A 21,782-nucleotide genomic window follows, 5' to 3' on the forward strand; every position below is an offset into this window, starting at 1 on the left:
TGAACCTAAGACACATGAAGTGAGAAAATGCCAGGAAAAATTCCATTATGAAATGGAAATGGTTCATCCAACTGCAGATCAAAAATCTGGTGTCAAGTCTTCAGTCAAATTCACCAGCCAGGGGCTGTTCATCCAACAGTCATTTTGATGTTCCCACCTGGAGCTGCTGCTTGAGTGGGAGTCTCAAATGCAAGATTTATGTCCTGACAAGAAAGCAGTGTTAATAGGAGAGCCTCTCTCCATGGGGACAAGTCCTGTGGAAGACAACACTGATTGCTCTGGAAAATGGGTGGAATTTTAAGAGATGCTCCTAGCTATAGAGTGTTCTGTCCTTATGTTGACTGAAACATGCCTCTACATAGGCTCATGAGTTATTCTTGGAGGACTTGCTGTATAATCAGACCACTACATCACTCAGGAATGAATCCTTAAGGGTACCCACATATGAGATGTCCCTATGATAACAAATATAACTCAGCCATGAGCTTGATCTATGCACATGTCCATAAGAAGAGATCACATCCTAAATAGAATATTCAGATGAAAAATATACCAGACCCAAGTGGTTTTCATGCCCATAGTAATCTGCTGAATATAAGCTTGAACCCAACATGGCTCACAATCACCATGAGGAATTAGTGTATGCAATGAAAAAAATTTCTCCATGAATGTCTCCTTGTTGGTATTAAAAATGCTGAAAACCTCATTGAAAATTTCATTTTTCTTTCCCCACTGGACAGGTTTATATTTTATTGTGTCCAGGGTCACAGAGTAGATTTTTCTTTTTCTTATTGTACCAGGGATTGAATTCAGGGGTGCTTAGCCACTGAGTCACATTCCCAGTCCTTTTCATAATTTTTTTTTATTTTGAGACAGGGTCTCACTAATTTGCTTAGGCCTTGCTAAATTGCTGAGACAGGTTTAGAACTTGTGATCTCCTGCCTCAGCCTCTTGAGTTGCTGGGATTACAGGTGTGTGCACCATGTCCAGAGCAGGATAGATTCTTAAAGAGAGACAAACAGTGCTATTTGTTATACAACCCCAAAAACTTAGCTGATTGGTAGTGGGAAACATAGGAATGGGATAATGTGGTCTCACTTTGAAGTTTCTTCTAGCAGCCCGAATCTAGTTTCTCAGAAGGTATCCAGGTACTTCGAGTGCTTGAATTTTCAAACAATTGAATGCAAGATTACCTGTGCATCCAAAATGCTTGGCACTCTCCAAAGTAGCTTATTCCTCACCTACATTTTTTCCTTCTATTTTCATTATAGAAAGATAGAGGTGCAGAGAGGCAGAGTTCCTCCTCTAGACCATAAATGTTTTATATATCCAGCAACATTGCTTCTCTCTTATCATGGGATGATAAGAGAATGGGGAGTTGGAGGGAGCAACTGATACTTCTTTTTGTTGGTCATGTAAATTTGTCTCATAGAAGCTTGTCCCATGATTCATATCACATGCTAGCTATTTGGTTCAGTCATTCCTTGGTATTTGGGGAGGATTGATTCTAGGACACCCAGGGATACCAAAATCTATAAATGTTCAAGTCTTTATATACAAATACTGTGTCTTCCATAAAGACACAGTATTTGTATATAAACTATGTGCATCCCCCTGTATGCTTTAAATCATCTTTAGATTACTTACAGTACCTAATGCTGTATAAATGCTATGTAAATACTTGTTACAGTGTATTGTTTGGGGAAAGATGACAAGAAGAAAAGTCAGTACATGTTTAATGCAGATGCAATTTTTTCCCCAAGTATTTTCCATCTAAGTTTGGTTGAACCTGGTGTGAAACTTTTGAACACAGAAGGATCACTGTATTTGCCTTTGTTCACCTGGCCACAGTAGGCTTGTCTTTATTTTACAGTACATTTTTTTAGACCCTTCCCCACACATCTACCCATCTTCAAATACTCTCTGCTTAAATCCTAGAATTTAGCAGATCTGTATCATTTACATCTATTTTTTTCTGTCTTAAGGAGAGACTGTCTGAGTCTCCAATGGAGCACATGAAATACATAATTTTTCTTCCTCAAGTTACAGTCAGAAATCCCACAACTATTGGACATCACACTTCCCAGGACAGCATGTGCCAATGTGGGTCTTTCCTACTTTTTCTGCTGTCTATGTTCTTGGAATTGCAATGTCAGATGCATTTAAAAGACATTGGTAGTGTGAGCATGGTACTCTCATCAATCCCCAAAGTGATATGCACCCAGTAGACAGGGAAGCCTGGATTTCAAGGTGTTCTCCTGATTCTGTGCTCTGGGTTCTTCTAGCCAAGGAGAGACATCTTAAAGAGGGCTATTTTTGTGGTTTCATACAGCAAAATGCAAGAAGATAAATAAGCACTTAAAAAAACTGTAGCTTCACTATTATTTTCAGTGATTGGAGAATCATATTCTGAAGTTTTTGGTTTTCTTTGTGTCCTGAGTTTTCACTCTTGTCTGCATCTTCTTAGGCATTTCAACTGGAAGTTCAGAGGGGCTGCATCAGGGGTGTCATATCAACACCTGTGAAAACAGAGATGTCTCTTTTTTTAACTTTTCACAAATACATATCTTACTTCCCAGATTACACTGGAAACTTTCCATTGCTTCTGTGAATTGCTTGAATGGCAAAAATGTTGAATATGCATTGACTGATTAATTGGCTATTTATTGGCCTTTCTTTGGAGGGTTTATGTTTTTCTAGAAGCTTGTTTAGTAAATCTGCAGTATAAATGTGGTGATGAAAATTTAAAGGCAGAAGGTAAGTCTGAAGAGATCTCCAGTTCATTTCCTAGTAGTCTGATATCTTTTACTGGAACTTTCCAAACAATGAAAACACTTTCTAATAAAATCTTGTCTTTTCTATTTGTTTTCTATATAAATTTCAATTTTGACATCACATTGCATTAGGTTCCAAAGCAATGTGCTCTTCTCCTAGTGCCTGAAAATATCCATAAAATAAATTTCCCTAAGTATATGGGTCTATAATTTAGAAAAATCTTGCTCCAGAAGCACTTGGAATATCTGTGCTGTACATTACAAGAATTTTATGACATGTCTGTATTAATCCAGCATGACTCAATTGAACATTGTGTAGGATTATGTTCTGTTTAGGCAGCTCATTTGAACTTTTTCAACTTTTGGAGAGCTAGCTTAACTTCTGTCCTTCAATCAGAAGTAGCTCTATGTGAAGTTCTATTTCAATATCGGTTGCTCCTGAGCTGGTCGAAAAATAGATGTTTTATGGTCTAAAAATAAATATAATAAGTTTCCTTATTCAAAAATGGCAGAACAGATTTTATACAATTGTTCTACCAAATTTACTGCATGACACTGGGGTTTGGAAAGTTTCAGCACCCAGAATAAAACCATGGAAACTTTTGGATATGAAAACAAGAACTAGAATGGAAAGTACTTCCTTTCCTTCCTGTGTAAAGAAAGATAACATTAGCTCTGTGCCCTGGCTAAAGGGGTGCAAATGTGCATAGTGCTTCTAGGACCAAAACAAAACAAAACAAAACAAAAGAAATGAAACTCCTCAAAACCAAAACATCACAAAAATCCCAACAACCATTATGAACAAAACCACAATTATTTTGCAGGGTTCTTCTTGGCAATTCCTCAAGTTTATCAAGAAGGACCTCTGTTTATTAGCAGCCAGACTCTCTCACTTACTATCTCTATTTAAATCATTAGGTCAGTGTTTCCTAAAGAATGTCCCGGGAACTACTGGCTCTTAAGTGTTGGTATTATTTGAACAAAAGATTTCAAGGTCAACAAAACATTCAAGAGATACTGATGTAAGCCTTCATTGGTTTATTGACTTCAGAACCAATGTGCTGCCATCAATGAATTTCTAAGAGTGAGGTACAGAATGCAGTTTGGGGCCCTATTTTCCAGTAACATTAAACTGGGCATCCTAAAATAACTTCTCTTTACAAAACACTAAAAAATTCTCAACAAAATATATGATTTTATATGCATAGTTTAGCAAAATTAGGACTATTTTCAGGATACAGCTGCATCTGAACTGAGAGAATTTTCAATCATGAAAATCCAGCACTCTGAGTTTTTGTAGCTGCATGAAGAATAGGGGTTGGGACTGAGACCTCTGCACTAGGTTTGGATCCTCATATAGCTACTTTGTCAGGTGAAAGAGAAAATGAGGAAAAAATTATTTCACAGAAAAGGGGAAAGATAAGGAAATGTTTCTGTCTTGATTGATATTATAGATACGGGAAAAAGTTTCCCAATGTAATTCATAATCATGGACAACATTTATCATTTAAGAATCACAAGGCAAAAAACTAATAATATGCTTTCAATAATAATACGTCCTAGGCTCTAGAGTGCCTAGGACAACCAAACAAAAATTCCTCTGGACAGACTAATTCGCCATGAAAATTTTAAAATATTCACACATACAAAGCCCATTGAACAAGAGTTCAATAACCACAATTACAAAACCCTTAAGGAAACCAACTGTCATGAGTTTGCAGAAATGATTAGCATCAAAATTTTATATTCAATGATTTTAGATATTAGAACTATTGTATATAAAATGTAAATTAAAATACTTAAAGAAAAAAAGAGAGTAAAAAGCATGAACAAGAAATAAGATGCTTTGAAAGAAAGGATTAAAGAGTGAAGAGTAGGATAGAAGAGAAAGTAAGGTGGACATGATCAAAGCACAACACATGCATTTTGAAATGTCACAGTGAAACCCCTTAATTTGCATGATTAATACATGTTAAAAAAAACATGATTTAAAAAAGACCAGGCACATATGAAATTGAATTTTGAGAAATAATAAACATCATTATTGAAAACAAAATCCAATATATAGATTGAACAGCAGGTAAGACATTGCTAGTGACCCAATTGGTAAACCAGAAGATAGATCTGAAGAAACTATCCAGATCACAGCACAGAGGCAGAAATATGGAGAATTTGAAAAGAAAATATAGAATGTGCACAGATTACTATGTCAAATAGGAGTTCCAGAGGGAGAGAAGAGATAGAAAGAGAAGATATTATGTGAATAGGCAATGGCAGAAAACAATCTGGAGTTTAGGGAAGATATTAATTTATAGGTTCAGAATCAAAATGAATCTTAAGCATACTTAACTAAATAAATCCATTCCTAAATCTATTATAATGGGACTATGAAGACAAATAAAAAATAAAATACAGGAGCAGCTGCAGCTCGCCGGAGCAGTTGGCTACAGTTGTTGCAATTTTTTCGAAAGCTCGGTTTCCCGGGAGATCCAGGCGGTGACAGAGCCGGGCCATGGCTAGAGGCAGGAAGATGTCCAAGCCCCGCGTGGTGGAGGCGGCGGCGGCGGCGGCGGCGGCGGCGGCGGTGGCGGTGGCAGCGACGGCCCCGGGCCCGGAGATGGTGGAGCGGAGGGGCCCGGGGAGGCCCCGCACCAATGGGGAGAACGTATTTACTGGGCAATCAAAGATCTATACCTACATGAGCCTGAACAAATGCTCTGGAATGCGTTCCCCCCTTCAGGAAGAGAACTCAGTTGCACATCACGAAGTCAAATGCCAGGGGAAACCATTAGCTGGAATCTACAGGAAACGAGAAGAGAAAAGAAGTGCTGGGAATGCCATCCGGAGCTCCCTGAAGTCCGAAGAACAGAAGATCAAAGACGCCAGGAGAGGTCCCCTGGCACCTTTTCCAAACCAAAAATCTGAAGCAGCAGAACCTCCAAAAACTCCAACCTCGACTTGTGATTCTACCAATGCAGCCATTGCCAAGCAGGCCCTGAAAAAGGCCCTCAAGGGAAAACAGACCCCTCGGAAAAAAGCTCAAGGAAAAACGCAACAGAATCGCAAACTCACGGACTTCTACCCTGTCCGGAGGAGCTCCAGGAAGAGCAAGGCCGAGCTGCAGTCTGAAGAAAGGAAGAGAATAGATGAGCTGATTGAAAGTGGGAAGGAAGAAGGCATGAAGATTGACCTCATTGATGGCAAAGGCAGGGGCGTGATCGCCACCAAGCAGTTCTCCCGGGGCGACTTTGTGGTGGAGTACCATGGCGACCTTATCGAGATCACTGACGCCAAGAAGCGAGAGGCTCTGTATGCACAAGACCCCTCTACAGGCTGCTACATGTATTATTTTCAGTATCTGAGCAAAACCTACTGCGTGGACGCCACCAGAGAGACAAACCGCCTGGGAAGGCTGATCAATCACAGCAAGTGCGGGAACTGCCAGACGAAACTGCACGACATCGACGGCGTGCCTCACCTCATCCTCATCGCCTCCCGCGACATCGCGGCCGGGGAGGAGCTGCTGTACGACTACGGGGACCGCAGCAGGGCCTCCATCGAGGCCTACCCGTGGCTGAAGCATTGATGTCATCGGCCTCCTCACCCGCCTCCCTTCTTCGAAGGACAAAGTGCCCTCAAAGGGAAATGATTTTTTTTTACACACTTAATCTTAGCGGAGTACTTCAGATCTTTTTAAAAAGTATATTAAGATGCCTTTTCACTGTAGTATTTAAATATCTGTTACAGGTTTCCAAGGTGGACTTGAACAGATGGCCTTATATTACCAAAACTTTTATATTCTAGTTGTTTTTGTACCTTTTTTGCATACAAGTTGAACGTTTGTGCTTCCCGTGCATGCAGTCAAAGACTCGGCACAGGTTTTAGAGGAAAGAGTCAAACATGAACTAGGAAGCCGGGGGTCTCCTGCCTCCAGGTGAAGAGCCGGGCCTGCCCGCACACCCCGACGTCCCAGGACGGGCGGGTGTGAGGGCGCCGCTGTCTCCCAGACCTGGGCAGGATGTCTCCAAGCTCTTGTCTCCTCACGTCTCGACAGGCGCACCTTGAAGTATATGAAATATTTTTTAAAGGGTTTCGCAGTAAGCTAGTCTTCCCCTCTGCTTTCTTGAAAGCTTACTGGCCCATGGCCGGGGAGCGCGGCCGGGCCTAGACTTTCTCTTCCACGGGCGGCCGCTTTTCGGGGCACCTTGAAGCATCAGGGTGGGTAGTCACCCTAGAGGCAGGCAGGGACAGCGCTGCTCCCTGCACCTGCCAGGGCAGGGCTTCCTGAAACTGGGTTAATTCTTTATAGAAATGTGAACACTGAGTTTATTTTAAAAAAATAATAGTAAAAATTAAAAAAAAAAAGTCAAAAAAAAGAAAAAAGGAAAAAAAAACCACAGAGAACAACTTACATGTATATAGGTCTTGAAGTGAGTGAAGTGGTTGGGATTTCTTTTGTTTTGTTTTGGGGTTTTTTTGTTTTTGTAGAAGAGATTTGAGATGGTACTCTATTCTAATCAACAATAAAGTTTTGTAGCGGGACCAGAAATTTATTTCCCCGATCCCCTCACCCACCTGCCCAGTTCTGCTGGGTTGAAAGTTCCAGATCTGCTGTGAGGCCTTCTGTTGTCAGACCACCTGGTGTCCTTCCTGTGAAGCACAGCCATAACCTGAATTGTGAGCCTAGAGCTCAGGATCCCGCCCAGCCGTCTCCACCAGCCTCAAAGAAAGGCATCTGGTGCACATGGAGCGGGCAGGGCCCTTAGCCAGGGAGCAAGGACAAGGCTCAGTTCTCAGCTTGAATGTGATACCAGGAGGAGTAGCTGGCTTCCTCTTCCCTCCCCAGGGGTCTGATTCTCACTCACTGTCCACCTTCTGTCCATGGGGCTGGGGCTCCTGTCCACCCTGGTCCCAGGTAAATGTGAATGGAGACAGGTGTGAGAACCTGTCCTCATCCTTACCCCATCCTGGGCCTCATGACGGTGCTACCTAAGAAAGTCTTCCCCCCACCCCCACTAGCCTGGTCAGTGGTCAGCAAATTGGAGGAGGATCCGGCAGGAGTCTTTAAATGTGAGATAAAATGTCTTGGTTGTACCTGTTTGTGGTTTAGCTTTGTATTTAAGCAAACAAACAAACAAAAAAGGAAATAAACTTGAAAATTATTTGTCATCATAAAAATGAAACAAAAATTAAAATATTTATTGCCAGGCAAGGCCAAAAAAAAAAAAAAATACAGGTTTATGTACGAAGAAATGGCAAATTAGGCAGCATTACAGCAGACTTTTCAACCACAGGACCAAAGCCGGAAAACAATGGAATGCTGAGAGAGATGCTGGGAGAAAAATAATCATCAACATAGAATTCTATGCTCAAATTATCTTTCAAGAAAGAAGGTAAAATACAGACATTTAAAGACATTCAAAACTAAGTTTTTGGCTCTAACAAATTTTCACTAAAAGGAACTTTATTTCTTTTTCACTAAAGTGATACATTTTTTTTTCAAAGAGAAAAGTGGATTGTAGAAAGAAAGTCTGAAATTCAAGAGAGAATGATGAGCAAAGAAATTAGTTTAAAAGGTGGTAAATCCAAATTGTTTACTGTGTAAATCTGTAATGTTAAATATATATTTATTATGTAGATAATATTGTATGTTATACAATCTAATATAGTATGTAAAATAATATTACCATTATTATAAGGATAACAAAACAAGATAGAACCAAAATACTGGTCAGAATAATCTGTTCCCTGGAATGGAAGTGAATGGAGTTAAAGAGAATGCAGAGTTTCCCAAGTTTATTTGAGCATAGGTCTCTAGCATCCTGTGGAATTATGTCACCAGGAAATGTGCTTTGTTTGGCTTGGCAGATATGGCTTCAATAGATGCCAGCCTCTTGGTGTCCTGAATCCCAAATAGGGATGGGTAGAGCTATTGTTATCCTACCATTTAGGAAGTTTAGTGGCACTTGTGTTCATGGTGGGTTAGTATAATCATTCCAGATAAAATACAAGACCCCTGGATAAATTTGAATTCCAGTTCAACAACAAATACAAAAGTAACCATTGCTTCCCAGAAATTCAAACTTAACCAGGGTGTCGTGAATTTTTTATTACTAATTATGCAACCCAAGGTGGTTGAAGCAGTTGGGAAGAATGTGGGGCGAGAGTGATGGGAGGAAGAATGGTAATGACTATGTTACTTCAGGGTGCTTGTACCTCTACATCATGAAACTGATAAAGCAGAAAGGGTTGATTATGTGAGCAGGCTCTTAGCTGACCTTTTACTTCATAGATAAATAGGCTGTATTTGTTGTGAACCATCATTGGGATCAGCTTTGGGAATTGTTATGCTAGGCTATTTAATCATAGCATAAAGGCAATGGGATGGGCCAAAAGAAGTGAGGGAAAGATGAAGGAAAGAGCCATCGATAATCATGCAAATCTGTACTCCACTCCCAGAGAAATTTGGAATGTGACCCCAGGGCTTGCTGTAAACCTCCAACTTTATAAATGAGGATAGGCTACTAGTTATAATCTCCTGGAAATTCTCTTCTTGAATTGAAACTGTGATATACTAATAGCAGCAAATACTTAGGAGCACCCTGGGTTCAGTATGGTTTGAGTGTGTCCCCCAAAGGATCAGGTGTTGGATGTTTGGTCACCAAGGTGGTGGTATTAAGAGAGGGTGGAACTTTTAAAAGGTGGGACCTAGTGGAAGATGATGAGGTTGCTGGGAGCATTGACCACAGGAGGATTAATATTGCTCTCTCAAAGTGAGTTAGTTGCTGTGAGAGTGCATTGTTACAAAAGAGCAAGTCTGACTCTTGAAGCTTTCTGGCTTCCTGTCTTGTCATGTGATCTCTCCCTCTTGTACATGACTTGTTTTAATGTAGTTTAAGGGGAGCTTGCAAGAGCCAGTGCCATTCTGTTTGGACTTTCTGCCTCCCAACTGTGAGCTAAATAAACCTCTGTTCCTCATAAAATACTCAGTTATTTTGTTCTAGCATCAAAAAGCAGACAAATACAAATACTTACTAGGGGTCAGATATTGAATGAAGTACTTCATTGATATTAACTATTTTACCATTTACAGGTATTAATTTATTATCATCTTTATTTTGCATTTATGACACACTGAGATATAGAGAGATTAAACATCTTCCCCAAGACACATAAGTAATAAATAGCAGAAATAGGTGCTGAACCTAGGTGGTATGGCCCCAGTGCGCTCTTAAGAACTAACTGATATGGCCTTTCAGTGTATAGCTGACTGCTAATAGATGGTCAGACCTGAAATACTTGACAAGATGCAGATGAGGTGACATAAGTAGGAGCAAAATTTAGAGGCTTTGTGAGCTTTTTATTGCTATAATAAAATACCTGAGAAAATCAATTTAAAGGATGAAGATTAATTTGACTCATGATTTCTGAGGTTTCAGTGAAAAGTTGGCTGGCTCCATTGTTTCTGGGCTGTGGTAAGACAGAACATCATGGCAGAAGGTTGTGGAAGAACAAAATTGTTTGATCCCTTGGCAGCCTGGAAGCAGGGAGGAGAGAGAGAGGGGGGTGTTGGGGACAGGATATACCCTTCCAGAATATGCCCCTAGTGACTTCCAAAAGGCTCCAGTCCTAAAGTTTCCATCTCCCAATAATGCCATCAAGCTATGAATCCATCAATGGGCAAATCCATCCATGAGGTCAGAGGCCTCATGGTCTGATCACTTCCCAAGAAGTCCACCTCTTAACCTTGCTGCACTGGGGATCAAGCATCCAACACTTGAGCCTTTAGAATATGTTCCAGATCAAAACCATGATACTCAGACTCCACAAATTTCTTCCTTTCTCTGCTTCTGCACATATAGTGGTAGGCAATTCAAATAGGTGTGATCTCTCTGATTTGCAAACCCACATTATGATAGCTATGTATGTGCAGGGCTTTTAAATTTTTTTATGAAGTATTTATCACTAACATGAAGGAATTAGCAATTAGGACACAGCTTTACCTGAAATGAACATTCCCTGCATCTCTCATCTCATAGGATGTTACTTTCTTACATAAAATCTTGTAATTGGCACAGTGCTAGAGCAAATATCTAATACCTTTCCAGTCCAGTACCAGCCCCAGGTCCTTCTGTTATAGCATCTCAATTGTGCTTTGGGAAGTGATTCTATTCAAGGTAGTGTTGGAATTGTCAATCATGGTGCCAAGGGGCAGTCATATGAGTCAAATATGGTCTTATGGTATTAATCTTGGGAATAGGGTCAGATGGAAACCAGAATCTCTAAGGTGGTTTCTTGAAGAGATTCTGCCTCCTTCCTCCTTATGGGTACCCCGATTCCTTTTTTTTCCATGGTCACTGCGGTTCCTTGGAGTCTGTGACCCACTTGTGTTTTCAATAATTTATTTCTCAACTTAAGTCAGAGTTGGTTTCTATTGCTTGCATCCAAAGAACCCCAACAGATGAAAGCTATACTATGTAAATAGTGATTATTATAATACATTGGTATGACCTCCCAGGGTTGAGGCTATAATGAGTCAAGGTGTTGTCAAGGTGCAAAAAAGAAGGAGATGCTGACTTGCAGGTTCCTGTGAGTGCAGTAGGCACCTGGGAATGTTTTTTTCTTTAAGGGTCTGAGGGAAGTGCTTACCTCTATATTAGTGTGAGTCAATCCTATAATGTATGTATTAGAAGATGAATAAAGGAAAGTTCTGAGAGCTGTGAGATAGCCACACCTTCACTGTTCAGAGACTGCTCTTAGAGGGGGAGGAGCAGAAACCATTCTGAACAGAGTTCTGATATGAGGGTCTCAAGAATTTGTTTAAATTTTCACACATCTGTAGACAGTTGGCTTGATATGACTACAGCCATATTGAGTTGTCACTGCCATGATTTCCCACTAAGTAACCCTGGTCTGTTTTCCTCATGTAGTTTCCTAGTGCACTATGAATACAATAATAGAGGGTAGGTGGAGCATTGTGGCTGGATCTATGTGATCTACATGTTTATGTTAGCACAGTACAACCAGGTCCATTCTGGTCTGGATGAAAGCCACCTTTGTCCTGCTCATTATCTATGCCCCATGCCTTTGACCCAAGTCATGATCTTGATGCCACTCTTGACTATGTGTCTGTCTGTAAGTCCCTGCAAAATGGTTCTCTGAATATTTCTGGATCTGTTGCCTATTTCTTTGGCTATACAGCACCCTCTGACTATGGTGGTTATTTCTGTTACACCAGATTCTTCTACACCAACATCCATTGGAAATGGCTTAAAGAAGAGTGTCTCTCAACTCTGGCTGCCTGTTGGGATCATCCAGAAAAACCTTATAAAATAGCCAATGCTTTTGTTCTACTCTCCAGAAATTTTAATCCATTTCATGTGGAGTAGCTCAGTAAATCAGCTTCCCAGGTGATCACCTACGCAGCTAGAGGTTGAGACAGGGATCTCAACTCTGCAAATGTATTATGTCTTCAGGATCAACTGGAATAACTGCTAGGTAGGTTTGTCACAGAAACCTGGGGGCTGGAGAGAAGGGGATCATTAAAGATTCTATGTCCATACCATACCATAGAATTAAAAATTGGGTTCTTCTCTAACTAGCTGCATGACTTTTAGTAATTGCTTAGTTTTCTTATCCATACAATAGGGATAATAATGGTACCAAACCTCACAGTATTGTGGTAGGGATTAAGTGAGGTTACACATGTAAAGTACTCAGCACAGTACCCAGCATGCTAAAAAATGTTAGCCATCAACCATCATGGGCTTACTATTATTAAGTTAGGTGAGAAGTATACCATTCCTTGGTGTTTATTCAAAATAATTAAAGTCAAGATACTATAGTGATTCATACATACATCATACATAGTGATTCATTCATATTTATACCAGTGCAATTCCCAATAGCCAAACTATGGAACCAGCCTAAGTCTTTGTCACCAGATAAATGGATAAAGAAAATGTGGTATATATACATAATGAAGTTTTATTTAGCTATAAAGAAAAATGAAATTATGTTATTTTCAGTAAAATGGATGGAACTGGAGAATATCATGCTAAGTGAAATAAGTCAGACTAAGAAATTCACGGGTTATGTGTTTTCTCTCATATGTGGGAGCTACAGAGGAAAAAAATGGGGGGAAATAATAGAGGGTATCTCATGAGAATAGAAGGGGATCAGTACAGTAGAGAAAGAGGAACCCGGGGAAGAAGAAGAGGAAGGTATAGGGAGATACTGGGGAATGAAATTGACCACACTATGTTAGATGCACTTATGAATATGTTACAATGAATCCCACTATTATGTATAATTAAAATGCAACAATAAAAATGTCCCCAAGAGTGAGAGGGCTTTGCTTCCCTAGGGGCACAGTGGCTCAGCTCTCTAACTGCTGTCTGAAACTGCACAGAGGAAGGAGGCCAGGGAAGTCAGGAAAGTTCATGGAGGTGCTGGGTCTGCAGATATCTTTTCAGGGGCTGAGTGGAATAATAATTACAATGCTCACAGCAGACATTTATTAAGTACATACTGTTTCAGGCCCTGTGAAGGTGTTTTCTTTCTTTAATTTCATTTAATTCTCAACAATACTCTATGAATTAAAAACTATCATCTACTTTTCTCAGACGAAGAATCTAAGTCCTGAGGCCTCGTTCAAAGTCACACAGCTGGTAAAGAGTAGAGCTGAGAGGCTGGGTTTGTGGCTTAGTAGTAGAGCGCTTGCCTAGCATGTGTAAGGCACTGGGTTCAATTCTTAGCACCACATATTTACCTAAAGTAAAGGTCCATTGACAACTAAAAAAATATTTTAAAAAAAGAGAGTAGAGTTGAGATCTGAGCTGAGCAAGTTTTTCTCTAGAATTCATGCTAGTAACCACAGTGCTCTCTTAGTTTATATTCCTAAGTCAGATCCCTTTTTCCTTAGGGAAGTGCAGTACACAGTGGTATCCTGGATCTGTGGGCAGAAATTGAAGATGGAAAAAGAGACCAAAAGAGTTCTTTGGCCTTTTCCCTGAGGTAGGTACCATCTTTGTGCTAGGCAATAGTGGATGGAGAGAGCTGGGAGGGGAAGAAGCAGAGGGGTCTGCATTTGAAGGCAATTAGCTAGCTCATTTGGATAATTAGTTCTCACATTCATTCACCAAACACTTGTCAGCCACCATACAGAGGCAGTGTCTCTAGCTTATCATGAGAAGTTGGGCTCTGGAGTTGCACAACTGGGTCTGAACCCCAAACTCAACGCCATTGTTGAATGCCACTGGGGAAGGAACATAGCCTCTTCTGGCCTCAGTTTCCTCACAGTAAAACTGGGTTATTACTAGTACTTCATTTGTCTTGATATGAAGATTCACAAGTTAATATATGTGAAACATCTTAGAATGGTAACTAGCTTACGGTGAATACCCAGTACTTGTAAACCATAATCATGTCATGCTTTTGGTACAGAGGCTGTATGGTAAGTAAGTTAGGAGCTCAGAATCTAGGACTGAAGACAAGCAAATGAATAGTTATTCTGCCTGATCTGCAGTTTTACTTCCTACAGTTTCATTACCCAGGGACAGCAGCAATCAAACCATATTAGTATTAGTCTTGACCCAAGAAGGCGGGGAGGGACCACATTCACATACTTTTATTATGCTATATTGTTAAATTTGTTCTTTTTTTCGGTGTTAATTGCGGTTGTTAATTTCTTACTGTGCCAAATTTATAAATTAAACTTTATTATAGGTATGCATGCATATGCATACAAAAGACAATTCTACACAGGAATCAGTTCTACCTGTGGTTTCAGGCATTCCTGGGGGGTCTTGGAATGAACCCCTCCTGGATGAGGAGGCCTGCTGTAATGGCAGTGTTTGAAGTGAGGAGCTGTGACAGGTTGGGGTGGGGTCTTGTGGCAGGCATATCAGATCTGTCCTGGGGATATGTGTGAAGGGGGAGCCAGTGTGGGCTTTCTAGAGATGCCAATTTCTTTCTTTCTAGAATCTTGCAGGACAGGAAGGTAAGCAGGGGAGCTGCAGCAACCTAGCTGGTGGATGAGTAGGAGCTGAGAGAAATCAGTTCACATCTGCAGGGTTGCCATATTTAGCACCTAAAAGTACAGGATGCCCTGTGAAATATGAATTTCATATAAACAACAGGATAACGTTATAGAATGCACACTATTTTTAGCATAGGAGTGCCCCGTGTATTGTATAACCATGCCAATTATTGGTTGTTTATCTGAAATTCAGAATTCACTGGGAAAGCTATATTTTATCTGGCAGTTTTATCCATCCACATGCAGGGAGATGCAGTGTGTTTCAGAGTAGTCAGAGAGATGGGGGAGGAAAGGCAGAGTGGGCAGGGTGAGGCTGGGAGGCACACAGGAGCCAGATCTGGAAAGACCTAAGCTGTGTGAAAGGGTTTGTGTTTTATCCCAAATTAGTGATGAGCCATTGGAGGGCTTTAACCACAAGGATGTGAAGCCACAAAGACATGCAGTGCTAACTGTGTTGTCAGGCATGATGGAAAGAGTCTTAGTTTTTATTGCTGCATGGCAAATTGCCCCAAACCTACTTACTATCTTAAAACAACAAACATTTATTATCTCACACTTTCTGTGGGTTAGGAATTCAGAAGCTACTGTGCTAGGTGCTTTAGGCTCAGGGTTTCTTAGGGGGCTGTAGACAAGAGGTTGACAGGGTTGCAGGCATCTGCAGACTTTATTGGTGCTGGGGAATTTACTTTAAGGGTGGCTTGTTCACAAGGTTGGAACTCGCATGGGAAGGAACTGCTAGCTGTTGGTAGGACTTAGGTCCTAGTCAAATGGACCCTCCACAAAACCACTTGTGCATCCTCAAAACATGGCAGCAAGCTCATGGATCCAAGAGAGAGCAAGGTGGAAAGAACATGTATTTTGTGACCTTAACTTTGGAATTCACAGAACTTCATTACCATAATATCCTAATGGTAATACAGGCCAGCTCTGCTACACATAAAGGCAGTATTTAAGGTATATATACAAGGAGGTAGGGATCATAGGGTGTTATGATTTGGGTATGAGGTGGCTCCCCAAAGCTCATGTGTAAGGTAATACAAGAAGGTTTAGATGAGAAACAATTGGATTATGAGAGCTTTAACCCATTACATGAATTAATCCGCTGATGGGAATAACTAAGTGGTGACTGAAGGTGAGTAGGGTGTAGCAGGAGGAGGTGAGTCATTGGGGGTGTGACTTTGGGGTATATATTTTTTTATCTGACAAGTGGAGCCTCTCTCTCCTCTCCTCTCCTCTCCTCTCCTCTCCTCTCCTCTTCTCTTCTCTCTCTCTCTCTCTCTCTCTCTCTCTCTCTCTCTCTCCTGGCCATATCCTGAGCCACTTTCCTCCATCCACTCTTCCACTATGATGTTCTGCCTCACTTTGAGCCCCAAGGAATGGACCAGGCTGTCTGTGGATAGAGACCTCTAAAACTATGAGCCAAAAATAAATTTTTCTTTCTCTAAAATTTCTCTTGTCAGGTCTTTTAGTCACAGTGGCAAAAAAAGCTGACTAAACCATGGGGCCATCTAGGAGGCTGGCTACCGCAGGTGTGTAGCTTACATGGTGATGCATATGACCTTGAGGTAGAGAACAATGACAGCATGGAATACCGAAGAAAGGTTTGGAGGAAGAGATATGTGGGAGAAGAGGGGAGACAAAGGGAAAAGACATTGGGAAAGTGTATTGGAGCAGTTTGTGCAGATAGCATAACCAAAGTCACAACAGAAGGAACTAGATCTACTTTCTTCTTTCCTGGACAAGCTCCAGAAATGGCTATGGTCCTCCAGAGAAGACCCCGGGAGAAAGCGCATGTACTGGAGAGTGGGAGGGCAGTACTCCAGAGCCCCAGCTTCCTGAGCACATGATGGAAAGTTTCCATGGTGAAACAGAAAAGCAACATGCTTAAGGAGAAAAAGTGTTAATTATTCAAGGGGAACATAATTGAGATTTTTTTGTTCATTTTTTTTGTTGTTGTTGTTGTTTGGTACTAGAGATTGAACTTAGGGGCACTCGACCACTAAGCCACATCTCCAGCCATATTTTGTATTTTATTTAGAGACAGGGTCTTAGCGCCTCACTTTTGCTGAGGTTGGCTTCAAACTCCCACAATTCTCCTGTCTCAGCCTCCTGAGCCACTGGGATTACAGGCATGTGCCAAAGCCCCTGGCTCTCAAGGGAAGGTGGCCCTCAGAACCTCATGTGTGAGACAATGCCAGAATGTGCACAGGTAAAATGAATAAATCTTTAGAGTTGTAACTTAATCAATGATTAATCCATTGATGCGGAATAATTGGATGGTATGTGTAGGCGGGTAGGGTGTGCCTGGAGGAGGTAGATCACTGGGACACGGCTTTAGGGCTTATATTTTGTCCCTGGTGAGTGGAATCCTCTCTCTTTTTCTTAGTATCATATCCTGTGCTGTTTTCCTGCATCCTTTCTGCCTCACCTGGGGCCCAAGCAATAAAGTCAGCTATCTATGGACTGAGACCTCTGAAACCCTGAGCCAAAATAAATCTTTACTCCTTTAATTATTCTTATCAGATATTTTGTTCAACGTGACAAAAAGGATGACTAAAACAATCACACATGGTTTTGGAATTACTGGACAGGAGAGGAGCCACAAAAGTAATTTCTATTTTATCTATCAGTCTAATATCTACCTGTTTATCTGTCTGTCATCTTCTCTCTTTTGTTTTACACACACACACACACACACACACACACACACATTTTAAGAAACCATAAACTTGTTGACATACACAGGCATTTTAACAAGTGTTTTCCGTCACAGAAAGTTCAGATAGAAATTAACCTGTAAGATGAGCGCCTCTGCTGCCACTTGTATGAATAGATATTTTGACAACACAAGGGAAAAATCTTAAAAAGGCTCGTAGGCTGGCTAATAATCATCATCATCATCAAATAAGTAGAATATTTACTTCCTCAAATATTTTTGATATTTTTATACTTTTTAGAAACTCGGCTTCTATACCTTTCAATTTAAACATTTCAGTGGTAAATGTAATGCAAACATAGGTGAAGGAAAACCAGAGACATTAGACAGTGATACATTATGTAATTAGAAGCATGTCTTCCAAACTCTTAACCAAATACAATAAATCTCTTCCTAGGTGTCAAATGTGTAGGTCAGAAGTCACCAGCAATAGCTTATCATAGCAGGCAAGAAGAAATGTCCTCTGGCTTTATGTACTCCAGAGCACCCAGGGAAAGGTGCTGACCTTCACAGCCAGCTTTTCTGGTTCTTTCTGCAGAGAGTAGGCAGGGAGGGGAGAAGGACAGACCAATAGATATTCTATGACAATTCCATGGTAGAAGACTCAAGGAATAGGGGTGCACTTATTTGTCCTCTGTACTAAGCAGTACATTGTGATGGATGGGCTTCAGCTCCCGATTCCTCCACTCGCACCTGGTCCATCTGGGTGACAACACTGTCACTGGTGTTTAGCTAGAAACTTGCATTCTTTCCACAATTCATCCCTGCTGTCGTCTTGTGGCTGTCTGGTGGCTTTTAGCTTCTGAGCTCTCAGATACATCACTCCTGGCTCACTGTGGGAGTCAGGACTTCACAGCACTTGTTTTTATTTATTTGTTTTGTTGTTGTTGTTCGTTCTGGGATTATAACCCAGGACCTCATGCATGCCAGGCAGACAGTCTACCACTGGATTGCACACCCAGACCTGAAGAACTTTTGATCCTGAAAGTCTTGTAACTTCAGGGAAGAGATGCTCCCTGGGTCAGCATCACCCAGCCTTTAGCTAGAAAAGGTGATTGGATGTGGCTATCTGTGGGCAAGCTATATATCGTCTCCTAAGCTCCAGTTTCCTCATCTATAAAATAGGATCCATAAAAAAACACATTTAATCAAATTTTTGTGAGTATTAAAGCTAACAAAACATTTAAGATAAATGTTATATTAACAAAATAATTATTATTAGGCCTTATAGAATTTTTCCAAGCAGAGGACTAGTAGCTTCTAAACCAGCAAAAAGAAGATTAAAAATCAAGGAAGGTGGCTCTCGGCTGTGGAATAGCGCAACTGGGGACGCGGGAGGCCGCGGGCCTCCCCCCGGGCCGCCGGCGGCCCTGCGCGGCAGTCGGGGCTGCAAGCGGAGCTGCGCGGAGGGCGCTACCGGCGGGCCGGGGAGGCGGGCTGCGCTCTGCCTTCAGGGCTCTAGTCCGTGTACCAGGGTGCGGGTAGCACCTCGAGCACCTTGGGCGGGGCCGGGCACGGGGCGCCGGTATCTGGACCTCCCGCCAAGGCGCCAGGACCATGGCGCTGCGCGCCCGGGCGCTGTACGACTTCAGGTCGGAGAACCCGGGAGAGATATCACTGCGGGAGCACGAGGTGCTGAGCCTGTGCAGCGAGCAGGACATTGAGGGCTGGCTCGAGGGAGTCAACAGCCTCGGCGACCGCGGTCTCTTCCCGGCCTCTTACGTGCAGGTGATCCGAGCCCCCGAGCCAGGCCCGGCTGGCGACTGCGGTCCGGGCGCCCCTGCTCGCTATGCTAACGTGCCGCCCGGCGGCTTCGAGCCCCTGCCGGCGGCGCCGCCCGCCTCCTTCAAGCCGCCGCCCGACGCCTTCCAGCCGCTGTTGCAGCTGCAGCAGGCGCCGCCGCCGAGCACCTTCCAGCCGCCCGGCGTGGGCTTTCCGTATGCCGGGGGTGTACTGCAGCCGTCGCCTCAGCAACTCTACGGCAGCTACCAGGCCAGCCAGGGCAGCAACGATGACTGGGACGACGAGAGTGGGACGACAGCTCCACGGTGGCCGACGAGCCTGGCGTGCTGGGCAGCGGCACCTACCCGGACCTCGACGGCTTGTCGTCCGCCGGCGGCGGCGCTGCTAGCCGCTACCGCTTGTCCACCGGCTCTGACTTGTCGTCGCTGGGCTCCCGCGGTGGATCAGCTCCTCCGCAGTACCACCCTTCGGGGGCCAAGAGCTCGGCCACGGTGAGCTGCAACCTCAACCGCTTCTCCACTTTTGTCAAGTCAGGTGGGGAGGCCTTCGTGTTGGGCAAGGCTTCGGGCTTCCTGAAGGATGGGGACAAGCTATGCGTGGTGCTAGGGCCCTATGGTTCCGAGTGGCAGGAGAACCCTTACCCCTTCCAGTGCACCATCGACGACCCCACCAAGCAGACCAAGTTCAAGGGTATGAAGAGCTACATCTCCTACAAGCTGGTCCCCACACACACACAGGTCCCGGTGCACAGGCGCTATAAGCACTTCGACTGGTTGTATGCGCACCTGGCTGAGAAGTTTCCTGTCATCTCTGTGCCCCACCTGCCCGAGAAGCAGGCTACTGGCCGCTTCGAAGAGGACTTCATCTCCAAGCGCAGGAAAGGCCTGATCTGGTGGATGAACCACGTGGCCAGCCACCCAGTGCTGGCACAGTGTGATGTCTTCCAGCACTTCCTGACCTGCCCCATTAGCACAGATGAGAAGGCCTGGAAACAGGGCAAGAGGAAGGCCGAGAAGGATGAAATGGTGGGTGCCAACTTCTTTTTGACCCTGAGCACACCGCCCGCAGCAGCTCTTGACCTGCAGGAGGTGGAGAGCAAGATAGATGGCTTCAAGTGCTTCACCAAGAAGATGGATGACAGCACGCTGCAGCTCAACCACACTGCCAACGAGTTCGCGCAAGCAGGTGACGGGCTTCAAGAAGGAATATCAGAAGGTGGGACAGTCTTTCCGTGGGCTCAGCCAGGCCTTTGAGCTGGACCAGCAGGCTTTCTCAGCAGGCCTGAATCAGGCCATTGCCTTCACCGGAGATGCCTATGACGCCATCGGTGAGCTCTTTGCCGAGCAGCCCAGGCAGGACCTGGACCCAGTAATGGACCTGTTAGCGCTGTATCAAGGGCACCTGGCCAACTTCCCGGATATCATCCACGTTCAGAAAGGAGCTCTTACCAAAGTAAAGGAGAGTAGGCGACACGTGGAAGAAGGGAAGATGGAGGTCAAAAAGGCTGATGGCATTCAGGATCACTGTAACACTATTTCTTTTGCCACTTTGGCTGAAATTCACCACTTCCATCAAATTCGAGTAAGAGACTTTAAATCACAGATGCAGCATTTCTTACAACAACAAATGATATTTTTCCAAAAAGTGACCCAGAAGTTGGAAGAAGCTCTTCACAAATATGATAGTGTTTAATGACTGGACATTGGATTGTGAACTTTTTTCAGTTCAAGAATAATTTCTACAGCAGAATAAAAACTGCTGTCAAAGAGCTATTGCCAACTATCAGTGGTGGTACAAGGATGGTTTTGTGTTCAACTGAAAGCCAGCTGAATATATAATTATGTAGGAGAGAAACCATTAATATGGCTATATCATAGAAACAGTACCACACATTGTAACTAAATTATACTATGTATGCCTACACTACCATTGTAACTTTTGGAATAATGATTATACTATTTGCCTTATTGCTTTTTGAAGTATGGGTATTTTAGTGCATACTTTGTAGACCTCAAAACCCATGAAGGGTCTGAAAGAAGCTGGCTGGATAAAGTCTGCTGTGGATTCCTTTTCACTCTCAGATTGGGATTACCTAAATTCAACCTGTTCTCTGTTTACAAATTCCAACTAGAGCAGCTATGCGACTTTGTGCCTTTAGACTCTTAGTTTTTCATTTTGCATCCCGCCCCGCAAGGAAGCCACAACTTTTCTGATTGAAAGAGTAAAAAGCCAGTGTACATGATGATAAACTGGTTATAACCTCATATTGGCAGGGGTGGGGGTGGAGTGGGAGGATCAGCTATCATCAGTCTGCACAGCAAGTATTATCTTCTGAAACATGCTGGCGAACACAGCAGAGTGAGACTCGATGCTCATCTCTGGATACGAAGTCTATTAGGGAAGAGATGGTGCACTATATTCTCTTAGATGTTACGGTAGCATAGCCTCTTCACGCAAGTGTCCTGAGAACTCGGCGTGAGGATTTTAGCAAACATGTCTTATAATATGG

At 42.8% G+C, this 21,782-nt stretch overlaps 2 pseudogenes; both read left to right on the forward strand.

Annotated features, from left to right (window-relative positions):
* The first annotated feature begins 5,286 nt into the window (after positions 1 to 5,286).
* LOC143640370 (N-lysine methyltransferase KMT5A pseudogene) lies at positions 5,287 to 7,925 on the forward strand (annotated as a pseudogene).
* An 11,162-nt stretch (positions 7,926 to 19,087) lies between these two features.
* LOC143388292 (sorting nexin-18 pseudogene) lies at positions 19,088 to 21,281 on the forward strand (annotated as a pseudogene).
* Positions 21,282 to 21,782: the final 501 nt, after the last annotated feature.

Source organism: Callospermophilus lateralis, unplaced genomic scaffold, assembly GCF_048772815.1.
Source record: "Callospermophilus lateralis isolate mCalLat2 unplaced genomic scaffold, mCalLat2.hap1 Scaffold_2002, whole genome shotgun sequence".
NCBI lineage: Eukaryota > Metazoa > Chordata > Mammalia > Rodentia > Sciuridae > Callospermophilus > Callospermophilus lateralis.